Source organism: Calypte anna, chromosome Z, assembly GCF_003957555.1.
Source record: "Calypte anna isolate BGI_N300 chromosome Z, bCalAnn1_v1.p, whole genome shotgun sequence".
NCBI lineage: Eukaryota > Metazoa > Chordata > Aves > Apodiformes > Trochilidae > Calypte > Calypte anna.
This window is the reverse complement of record NC_044274.1, coordinates 22,856,828-22,867,300: the sequence shown is the minus strand read 5'-3', so window position 1 is coordinate 22,867,300 and position 10,473 is coordinate 22,856,828.

Below are 10,473 nucleotides of genomic sequence, written 5' to 3'. Positions count from 1 at the left end.
TTTCCACTTGGATCACCTTATAACTCAACATCTGTGAATTAGATGTGGTAGAATGAGTATATTATAATAAGCTGTTTCAAAATCTTGTTATTTGGAAGAATGATGCAATTCACAGTGAATTAATTTTTCTCGATCTGAATACCTCAATAAGTTTGCATGCTGTGCAGTATGTATGCAAAATTAGGCATTGCAAAGGATTCACAGGTATATTTTCTCACTTTTTAAGGTACTTAATTTATAAAGCAGTATGGGGAAAGTTAAAAACAAACAAACAAGAATAAAGTTACCAGGAAAGCATATGCTTGTTTTTTAACTGCTAACATCCAAAAGTATACAGAGAACTATAGTGCAGGAATTGTTGAGAGCAAAGGAAGGAAAATAATTCCAGGGTAATGTCTGCTTTTTGATTTTGCTTTGCATACATGACTTTCCAGCTATTGAAGTATGTGACTGGTTTGGAGAGCAAAGGATTTTTACTGATGTATAAGCCTATATACTATGTTGTCATCTAATTGTTTTTCTGAATTTTGTTAGAGTAAAGGCTCTGTTACACTGTTTGGTCATGCAATATGCATAACTGCAAAAGTGAATTTCTAAAATGCTCAAAATTTGCAAGGGTGGGAAGGGAAACAAATAATAATATTTTGATTTTACTATCATGAGTTCAGAGAAGATCTTCATCAAGGATGGGATTAAGCAAATGGCTTATGAGTACTTGGTGCTTTCTTTTTGCATGTCATTGCCTACTACACTCTGATTCTGCGGAATTGTCTTTGTATGTTCTAGCAAGTCAGTGCATTCAGAAAGAGAGACAGTAGGAAATTTAAGTAATTTCTGTCCTTTTATAAACAAGGCATGGTCAAGCAACCATGCTGTTCATAGTTTCCAGTGTTATTCTGAAATTAAGTTATAATTTCTAAACAAACCCAGATAACATAAAAATGTATGTCAGCTTTTCTTGTAGTAAAACTTTAATAGAAAAAGAGAAGATAAAAAAATCTGTCTCCACAGTTTCATGTTTAAATAGTCACTTTTAGTTTGATAGCATAATGCATCACATGGAAGTCTCTTCATCCATCTGCTGCTCATCTAGTGATACATTAAGTTACAGCAACACATTCATTCCCGAAGCCTTGAAATCTTCCCTGTATCGCTGACATTATGAGGCATTTCCTTCATGGATTCAGTCAGAGTTCTCATCACTTTGCAACTTTGCAAAATGGCTGCAAAAGTGGTATTTCAGGGTTTTTACATGTGGAGTTTTTTTCAGGCTTTTCTTCCTTTACCTTCCATCGAGTATTACAGGGGTGGAATCAGTCCCCCAAGAATAAACATTTGTTTTCACTGAAGTGTCTAAAGAAGTTAATGCAAAAAAGCCTTTGCCAGTGTGTCACGAACCGAAACTATTAATATTTTATATTTTGTCTGTGAGGAAATATTAGCCACTCTGCATATATGTCCTACAAACTGGGAATGTAATCAGCTTTAAGGTCTGAATGTATCAAAATGGTTTATTTCAAGAGAAAATGACACCACGTTGAAAGGAGGCTTAGGAAGGAGTTAATAATGGGAGAGAAACACAGGGAAATAAGGTTTTTAAATTAATTAATCAACCTAGAAAAAGGGCTCACAAGAAAAGAAAGAGAGCAGAGTAAACTGTGCCAGTGCCACCTCATGCTAACTTGGATGTAATATTGCTTATTCAAGAGGCAATTTTTTAATGTATCCATGTTACACAATGGATTTATTTTTCTCTGTGTAAGTGTAGCTATGTTAAGTGAATGTCAAGACATTACACTAAAGGGAATTTCTCTTGGATCTGAGAGAGCCAATGCTCAAAGTGATTGAGGCAAATAAAACTACTTGATAATGATCCACTGTTAGCCCCTCTTCTTTAAAACGTCTTATTCTAAATTTTAAGTATTTTCTTTTTTTGGCTAGGAGTTGATACCATCTTGCTGTGTCTTTGTCTGAACTGCTGAAGAACTCCTAACTGCAGGTATCTCTTTGTAAACATTGTTTTTTCACCCCCATCTTGGCATTTCCTATAAGAAGCTTTCTTTCCCTCCAGCAAGAACTTAAGCCAACCCAGCAAGACTGGGGTCATAAACAAGTTTCACTGCAGAGAAGTTCTTAATCCACTACTGCAATAGTACAATCCTTCTTTTCCTCAGCAAGATTGTTCTTAACAACACCTAACAAAACCTTCTTTGAGGATCTTCAGAGAGAACCAGACTTTTCCCATCTCTCCTCGTGGGGTGCTGTTATCTGTGCAGGCTGCTTTGACTTTAGCAAGCTAGAGTTATTTCTACCTGTTCTGTCCCGAGCTGGGGTAACATATGCTGGGAGGACAGAGATGACTGGGCACACAAAGCAGATGCTCCATTTAAAGATCACAGAGATGCAAGGAGGTTTTGTTTTTAAAAATCTTATAGAAAGCAGTTTCATTGTCTTCTCTGAGGATGGAGTACTGCCAAAAATGCTGATTAACAGCACTTCATTTACTTGTATGGGTCTAGATCTACTGTACCAAGTCCCTAACTTTGAAATGGCTGGCCTGGAAATTTTCTAGTTCCACAGCTAGGACAACGTCACCAGCATATTTTCTACATAAGTTTCAGCTTTATCAGTCTTAGATGCATCTATGATTAATTACTGCCAGCATTTTGGGAACACGTGCAATTCTGTATTTGGCTGGATGTGCAGTTGAAGTAATGATAAGTTCCTTTTCATTGTCAAGTATAGAGATAACAATGTACTAAGTGATGACTTCCTGCCTGGCTTGTAAACAGCATTTACATTCCTGATTTCCAGGTATTTCTTGATTACTCTGCCGATCAGATGCATTTGCATACTGTACTTCCACTGCCTCTAAAGCATGTCTTTGTTGTATGCAAAAAAAGCAAGAAAAAAAAAAAAGCATGAAGATTAATTTAACTAATTTTTTGTATGATTGGATTGTTAGCTAAATTTTCATTGCTGCAAATCTCTGTCCTGCTGTAGAGCTGTGGCAATGAATCTGTGGTGTAGGTATAGCTTGGGTTTATTTTTGACATTCTGTAATCTCAACTGTTAATAAAAAAAAAGGCACAGTCTGTCTTAAGGCTGGAATGAGACGTTTCCATCTGACCTGGAATTTCTAAGGTCTGAGGTAGTGAAAGTAGAATTATCTACCAAATGTTTGACACAAAAGAGTTGAATACCAAGTGAAGAATTGGAGAGAAATATCTTAATATTTATTTTGCCAGCTGGTATAAAGGAACAGAGTTTAATTGTTGTAAATTCTATTTGTTAGAATTATTAGCATTTCTAATTAGCAATTTTGTAAAATGGGTATCCAAGCCTATTTGGTGAGCCTACAGAATATTTTATCTCGCCAAGAGCCTACAGAGGTGGCCCTTGAAGGAATGAGTAAGGTGATGATGGGCAATGCAACGGGGCCTCAGTTAACAGCAAGGAAATCTTGGCCCTGTCCATGGCAAACCTCTCTGGCTGTGGCACACTCACATGTTGTTTCCTACAGACTCTGCCATGAAGACTCACTGCTTGTCCTGTGAAATTGCTTTAGATATTTCTGCTCCAGGCTGCATGATTCTCAAACCCACAAATGCCACTTTCAATCATATGAGCACTTCTGTATTTTTTCTTTGTTCATGTATTTGGACTAAGCTGTGAAAGTGGAGCAAGCATCTTTTTCTCCTCCCCTGTTATAAAATTTATTTTTCTTTTTGAGATTGGATGACTCTGCTTTCATTTGTTATGCAAAACTGCTGAGTTTTGGAAACCAAAGATCAACTGTCAGAGCAACACGTAGAAAAGTGCACTGGTTTAGATAAGAGCACATAGATTCTTATTTGTTCTTTTACTTCTATTCAGTTTTACTGCTTTTTTTATGTTAGTTGTTCTGTGGGAGAAGTGGGGAGACATTGTGTCCTGGGGCAGTCCCTGCAGGATTGAGAATTGCTAGAATGTGGAAAAGTAGTCAAAGCCATGAAAGAAATCTTTGGGTTGCATAAGCTGTTAGAGGACCTTGATAAGCTGCTACAAATTTTGTGTAGCTTTTTATAAGGAACAATTAAAAACAAACAAACAAACAAACAAAAAGTAAAGAAGGAAAAAAGAAAGACACATTTTTCTTCCTGATGGGAGTGGAGATGATCACTGGTGTAACTTGACCCAGCTTTCAAACTATGACCATAGAAGTGTCCGTGCACGGATTTCCCTTTGAGTGTTGGGAGAGGAGCTCTGCTAGAAGCAGTTAAATGTTTTTTAAATGTATTGTTACATTTATATCAGTCTGCTCAAATTTTGCAGCATCTGTCCTAAGACCACCAGGCACATACTAAAAACTTAATACATAAAATTTGTAAATACAGTCTCTGCCTTGAAATAACTATGTTGAAAAAGCAGGCAAAAGAATCTTCTTTCTGGCTTGATGATGGCAAGCTTTGCAGGAGGTCAGCCAAAAGAGTGGCATATAGCTTTTACTGACTGTGTTATTTATTAGGGTATAAGCATTTTAGTTTTGGTACTTCATAAAAAGTGTACTGTATTCCAGCCTTGCAATGAGTTCTCATTCTACATTCTTTCTTTCGTTCTTTCTTCTGTCCAATGATCAGGTTGTAGCACCACCCAGTTCTTTGGGACATTCTCAATCATTCCTTTTACTTCTCTCAAGTCCCTGTAAGGGCAATACTAAGTTAATGCTTTTGGTGCTGGAAAACCAAACATTTGAATGGACAGTGGGGTAGAAACTTCTGGGGAGAGTAGCATCTGAAGGTAAGGACTGAAGACAACTAGGAGGTCTGATGCAGCTGCAAAGACAGATGCAGTTGCTCAGTTATCATTATTTTTAGTAAACATCTAACCAGAGATTCTTACAGGTTGAATTCAGAGAACGGAATGGAATTCAGAGAGTTAGCACCTAATGAGGGTTTGAAGTTGCACACACAAAAATGGGGACTTCTGCATTGGGATGGTCAGTGTATGGTGCCTACCTGTAGCTTGCTGTTCCTCGCTGATGTTTAATTCTTCCATTATGTTGCCATCAGTGACATGAAAGGAAAGGAAATAATCCAAGATGTTTGCATTGTGGGTCAAGTGCAAAGACTTTCCTCTTCTGTCATCAAAACTGAGGGCCTGTGTCCCAGTTCTCCTTGTAGTTGACCAATGCTCTTATCTCAGGAGAGGCAACAGCATGGGGTGAGGTCATAGCCTACAGTACTTTCTTATTCATGTGATTCTTCCTGTTGCTATGTTAACTGCATGAGAACTGGTCCTGGCATTGCCCTAGCATCATTTTGAGATCTTTTTGAAGTTTTTTTCCCCCTCTCATTTCCTTGGTCAGAGAAAATGGCGTTTGGCTAAAGCTGAGTAACCTTGATCATGTAAATCAGAGATCTGACGCATCATTTCTTAGTGTTTGCATTATTATTTGAAAATGTAAACTGCAGTGTCACTGCTTAACTCTTCCATAGTACTCCAGTAGCAGCTCCAGTTGATCTTTGGTGGAGATGTTGGTAGATGTTGGCAGTTGAATATTGCCAGGGGTGGAGCAACAAAGCTAGGAAGACGTTGTTTGGTGCTGGCACATCATTGTACGCAGGGCAGTCTTGTGTTTCCCTTCCAAATACTTCCAAATACTTTCCCTTCCAAATACTTTCCTTTCCAAAAACTTCACAATCCTCACTGGGTTCAAGACTAAAATTAGTTTTCCTCTAACTAAATTAGAGGTTAGGTAATTGTTTTTCTGAGGCCTTATAAAATAAAATAGAATTGTAAATCTAACACAAGGTCAGTGCTAGTTTTTTGCTTATCTTCTCTAGGCAGTTTGTGAGAAGCATCAAATGCATTTATTTCTAAAATGTTTGGTAATAAAGCCCTATAGCAGTTCATCTTTTGTAGCTAGAATTGGAAAGTATACTGGGCTTGTTTAAGCTCTTGATATTGACTAAGTGACTGTAGTATCTTTACATGAGGACAGCCTTACAGCTTTATCCTTTGGGCTTTTTGAACCATCAAATTAATCTTTAAGTCCTGATTCCCTTTGAGCTCAGGTGTCTGTGGAACAGAATAAAATAGCTTTTCTAGATGCCACTGGAGACTTTATGAACTGTTACAGAGGTCCTCAAAATTACTTTTCCTGAGATGAACTGTGCAAGGGCTGTGGAGGTTAAAGAAGCTGCTGGCAAAGGTCCTTGGCTGACAGAGGCAACTCTGCATGAGGCACATAGCTGGGTGCTGTGGGCTGTGAAAATATGATGGGTGGCAGCAGCTAATTGTGGCCAAGGATAGAGTGGGCATATGGACTGAAAAGCTTACAGGGAGTTACCTTCCTGGATGCTTTGTGAGGAGCCATACTGGGCATTGATGGGACCCTAGACCCCTGCACATGCCTCTTCCCAGAGCTAAGCAGTCAGCTTAGAGCCTGGCATGCTGAAGGAGCTCACTTCTGGTATAGACTTGTGGCCATCACCTAGCACTCCCTTTCTAAAGCATGCATGAGAAATAATTTTGTAGTATGCCAGCTTAAATCATGCCTGGAGGAGACTGATATGACAGGGGGAAGAGACTGACTTACTGTGGGTGGGAGTGTTAATAAAGCAGAAAATAGGCTTTGTTTTCTGGGACTGGCTCCTGAAGATGATCAAATCTTCAGAAGCTGAAAACTGAATCCTACCCCTTCTTGTTTCTATCCCAGAAAAAAATCAGAGCCAGTTTTTCATGACTGCTGCAGTTGTAGTTTCTCTGATGTACTGCATGGGTCTGTGGCAAGGCAGACGGGAAGATGAATTTGGTAGCCACTCTTCCCATTCCTGTTTTCCTCCTACTTGTGCCAGTAACCTTTCAATCAGCTGCAACATAAAAGGATAGTTTCCCTTATAGCAGCTTATTTTAAATTCAGGCTGCACTAAAAGCCGAAAGTATTTTCAATAGCACAGGAAGAACTCAACTGTAATAAAGCCCTTAAAACTAACTTGGTAGATGTAAACTGATTTTAAACTGATTTGATTCCAGTCAGTCACTCTAACTGTGGCTGTAGGGTTGTGTTGCAGAGGTATGATAATCCTGTTTATAAGGACACATCTTGCACTGGAAGAAATTGGCAGCTGCAAGACTAAAGTAGGCTTTCATCTGTGACCTACAATAGAGAGTTCATTTCTTATTACTGTTTTACTGCTTGTCCTTCAGGTGCTGCCCATGTGAACAGACAGCATTGTACACCAACTGGAAAAAGCACGAAGGGAAGGAAGAACTGCAAGTACTTCACTGGTAGTGACACACTGGAACAGGCTGCCCAGGAAGTTGTGGGTCCTCCTTCCCTGGAAGTGTTCAGTGCCAGGTTGGATGGGGCTTTGAGTGACCTGGTGTAGTGGGATGTGTCCTTGGCCATGGAGGGGATTTGGGACTAGATGATCTTTAAGATCCCTTGCAACCCAAACCGTATAGTGATTCTATGACTTTACAGTGATAACCATGCTCTGCTCCCATTAGAAACCAGTGGACAACTGTCGCAGTCCTGTGAACTGTTTTAACTTGATTTTGAAAAGCATGTTTCTCTTGCTTGCTTGTTCTTGCTTTCCCAGCTATTTTTTCACAATCTAGGTAATTTTTACAGGCTCAAGACAGAGTTTGATTTGGTTAGTTTATTCGCAAACCTGTATTAACAAAGTCAAAGCTGAATAATCAAAAATTACAAACTTGAGTGGCTATCGCTCAAGATTTGCCACAGGAATTGGTGTTTTGTGTATCTGTTAATATGTGTTAAAGCTAGATGATACAAGGACATCTTCACTCAAGCTCCTCTGGATAGTGTTTGACAGAGACCTACACCGTTTGCTTGTTCACACTTGGTTAAGAGCACAGCATGTTCAGGAGTATAAGCTGGTACATTTTTTTCCCTCCTGAAGACTCAAATGGCATGCCCTCCATTTGTACAAAAAGAAAATAAAAATTAGGGGTCTGAAATTTACCACCATCTGGACTCTTTCACCTCCTCCTGCACTGGCCTGTTGCAATTAGTTGCTTTCATTGAGCTTTAGACTCCTGTTGTTTTGCTTTCAACAAGACACCTGAGCTCTAGTCTGGACCAAGGTTGTTCAGCATTTTGGGTAATGCTGACAGGGAATTTTCTACCTCTGTTTTTCTTTTTTCAGCTCTGCTTAGCAGTTATGAGCTGGTGGCTGTGTGTGATGAGACATATAATCTCAGTTTATTTTCTGGGAATACTTGGTCACAAATACCTATCCATAGTTAGTCCATCCACTAGCTGTATCAGCAGCCTGGAATACAATATGTGTGAAGCAGCTAGTGACTGTCAGGGCAGATCTTGCTAATGTCAGAGGAACATATGTGTTTTAATTATTGAAAGGATGGGACAGTTCAGCTTTGGAGAGCTGTACTGGGGAGGGTTTTGAACAAGACTTTTGCTTATTTTCAACTAATTTTTTATATTCTTTTCAATCAGTGTTCTTCATAAGGTTACAAAGAAATTGTGTGCCTGGAGGATGTTACATAGATAGGTATGTCATGAGCATTAAAATATATTTTATGGAATGATGTAATATCAGGCATTCATTCTGCATCTGCAGCTACAGTAAGAGATAAACTGGAAGGTAAGAAGGATGAAAAGTCGTTGAAGGTCATGAGCTTCCTAACAAAAACACAGGGGATGCTTCTGAAGGAAATGAAGCCCCTAAAACAGTTACTTTCAAGAGATAATGGGTTAAAGCATAGGATATAGAGCATCTGGAGAAAGCTCAGCGTTTAGGAAACCACATAGAGCAATAAATTGGTTAAGGAATGGAACACAATGGCAGGGAAGAGAGATAGGAACAGGCAGTGATAGAGCTCAGTGCATTTCAGAGCCAACAAGGTCGGCTTGACCCAAAGGCCTCTGCCAAGCTATGGGGGCCAAGCCAAGTACATCGGAGATTGCCCAAATTAGGAAGGAGTTCAAAAGTCTAAAGGAGGAAGACTCACGGGACGCCCCCTGCCAATGATGAAGGCAACCGGAACGACCACCAAGATGCTCCTCAAAAGAAAGGCCCTGCCCTACGCCCCGCCTATACCACACCTCTATATACATATGTATGATTATGTATGTACCATGATGTAATTCTGTAATCAAAATGTATAAAAAGGCTTGCATTTGTCACGGGAATTCGGAAATCCCCTTGCGATTTCTCCGACGCGCGTCGTTAATAAAATACCTCCTGCCTATTTGACTCAAACCAAGTCTTTGAGGCAGTTTATTCTCGCCTTTTGGGGCAAAATTCGGCATCATTTCTGGCGACCCAGATGGGACCAGACAGGAGATCCAGACCCTAAGGGGGTCCTCCTGAGCCGGGTCCGGGGGATGGGACCCTCTGGGCGCCCCTGACGAATTTCTGTTGGAAGGAGGGACCCCCCCCCCGGAACAGCGCTCTATGGTGGACGAAGGCTTCTCTGCATCTCCTGCTTCAAATTAAGAGGTATTTATTATTGTCTATAGGTTTTGGATAAAGCGCTTTGTTTAGGAACTGGGGTCAGACGTGACCGCCTGAAAAGAAGCCGTGGGGACGCCCAGGCAAAGGCAGGTTGAGAGTCCTGCAGGCAGGTTAGAGTCCTGCTAAGAAGTGGTATCTGTTTTTGTCACAGTCTTGATGTTGCTACCTTGCTTAAGGGTACTTGTTTTTCTCTTATAACTGTGGCAGGTTAGAGTCCTGCTAAGAAGTGGTATCTGTTTTTGCCACAGTCTTGATGTTGCTACCTTGCTTAAGGGTACTTGTTTTTCTCTTATAACTGTGTTTAAAACTATGATCTAAGGGTTAAAAAGAGCGGTTGGTCTTTTGTCTCTTTTCTGAACCAAAACCCGGGAATAGTTCCAGGCTGACCAGCAGCACGTTCAACAAAGCCCGGGACTCTGTCCAATTTTCTCCACTCCCTTGGAGGAACTTTGAAAGGATACATACGTTTTATGCCTTTGTCTAACTCTGTCGTATGCTTTTATTTGACTTTGTCGTATTGATTGTAGGAATTTTGCAAAGAGGCGAATTTAGTGTTTTTGTGTTGTCTATAATTTGTTGTGATATTATCTGCAAAACCGTACCTTGGTTTACAGCTGTTTTGTGGGTGTGTGACAGCCCGAAGCCGACCAGTATCGGTACCTTACGGTCTGCCAGCGGCATCTCGCGGTAAAGCAGTATATTCTGATAGACCGGAAAGGTAGGACAGTTTAAATAAACTAGCACTGCGTATGGGTGAGTGTGCATGAGACGCAGCATTGCTGCGAAGCGAAAGAGGAGTCCGGCTCTGCAGTTCCTGTTCCTCGCGAGAGGCCAGGTCAGAAAAGGACGAAGCGATTGGATATCGTATGAATGAAGTGCTAAAATAGACTGACATACAGTGCTTGCGGGAAGGAGATTGACTCAGTTGAATAGAAAACACGGACCCAGGAAATAGCAATGGGGAATCAACCAAGTAAAGATATAA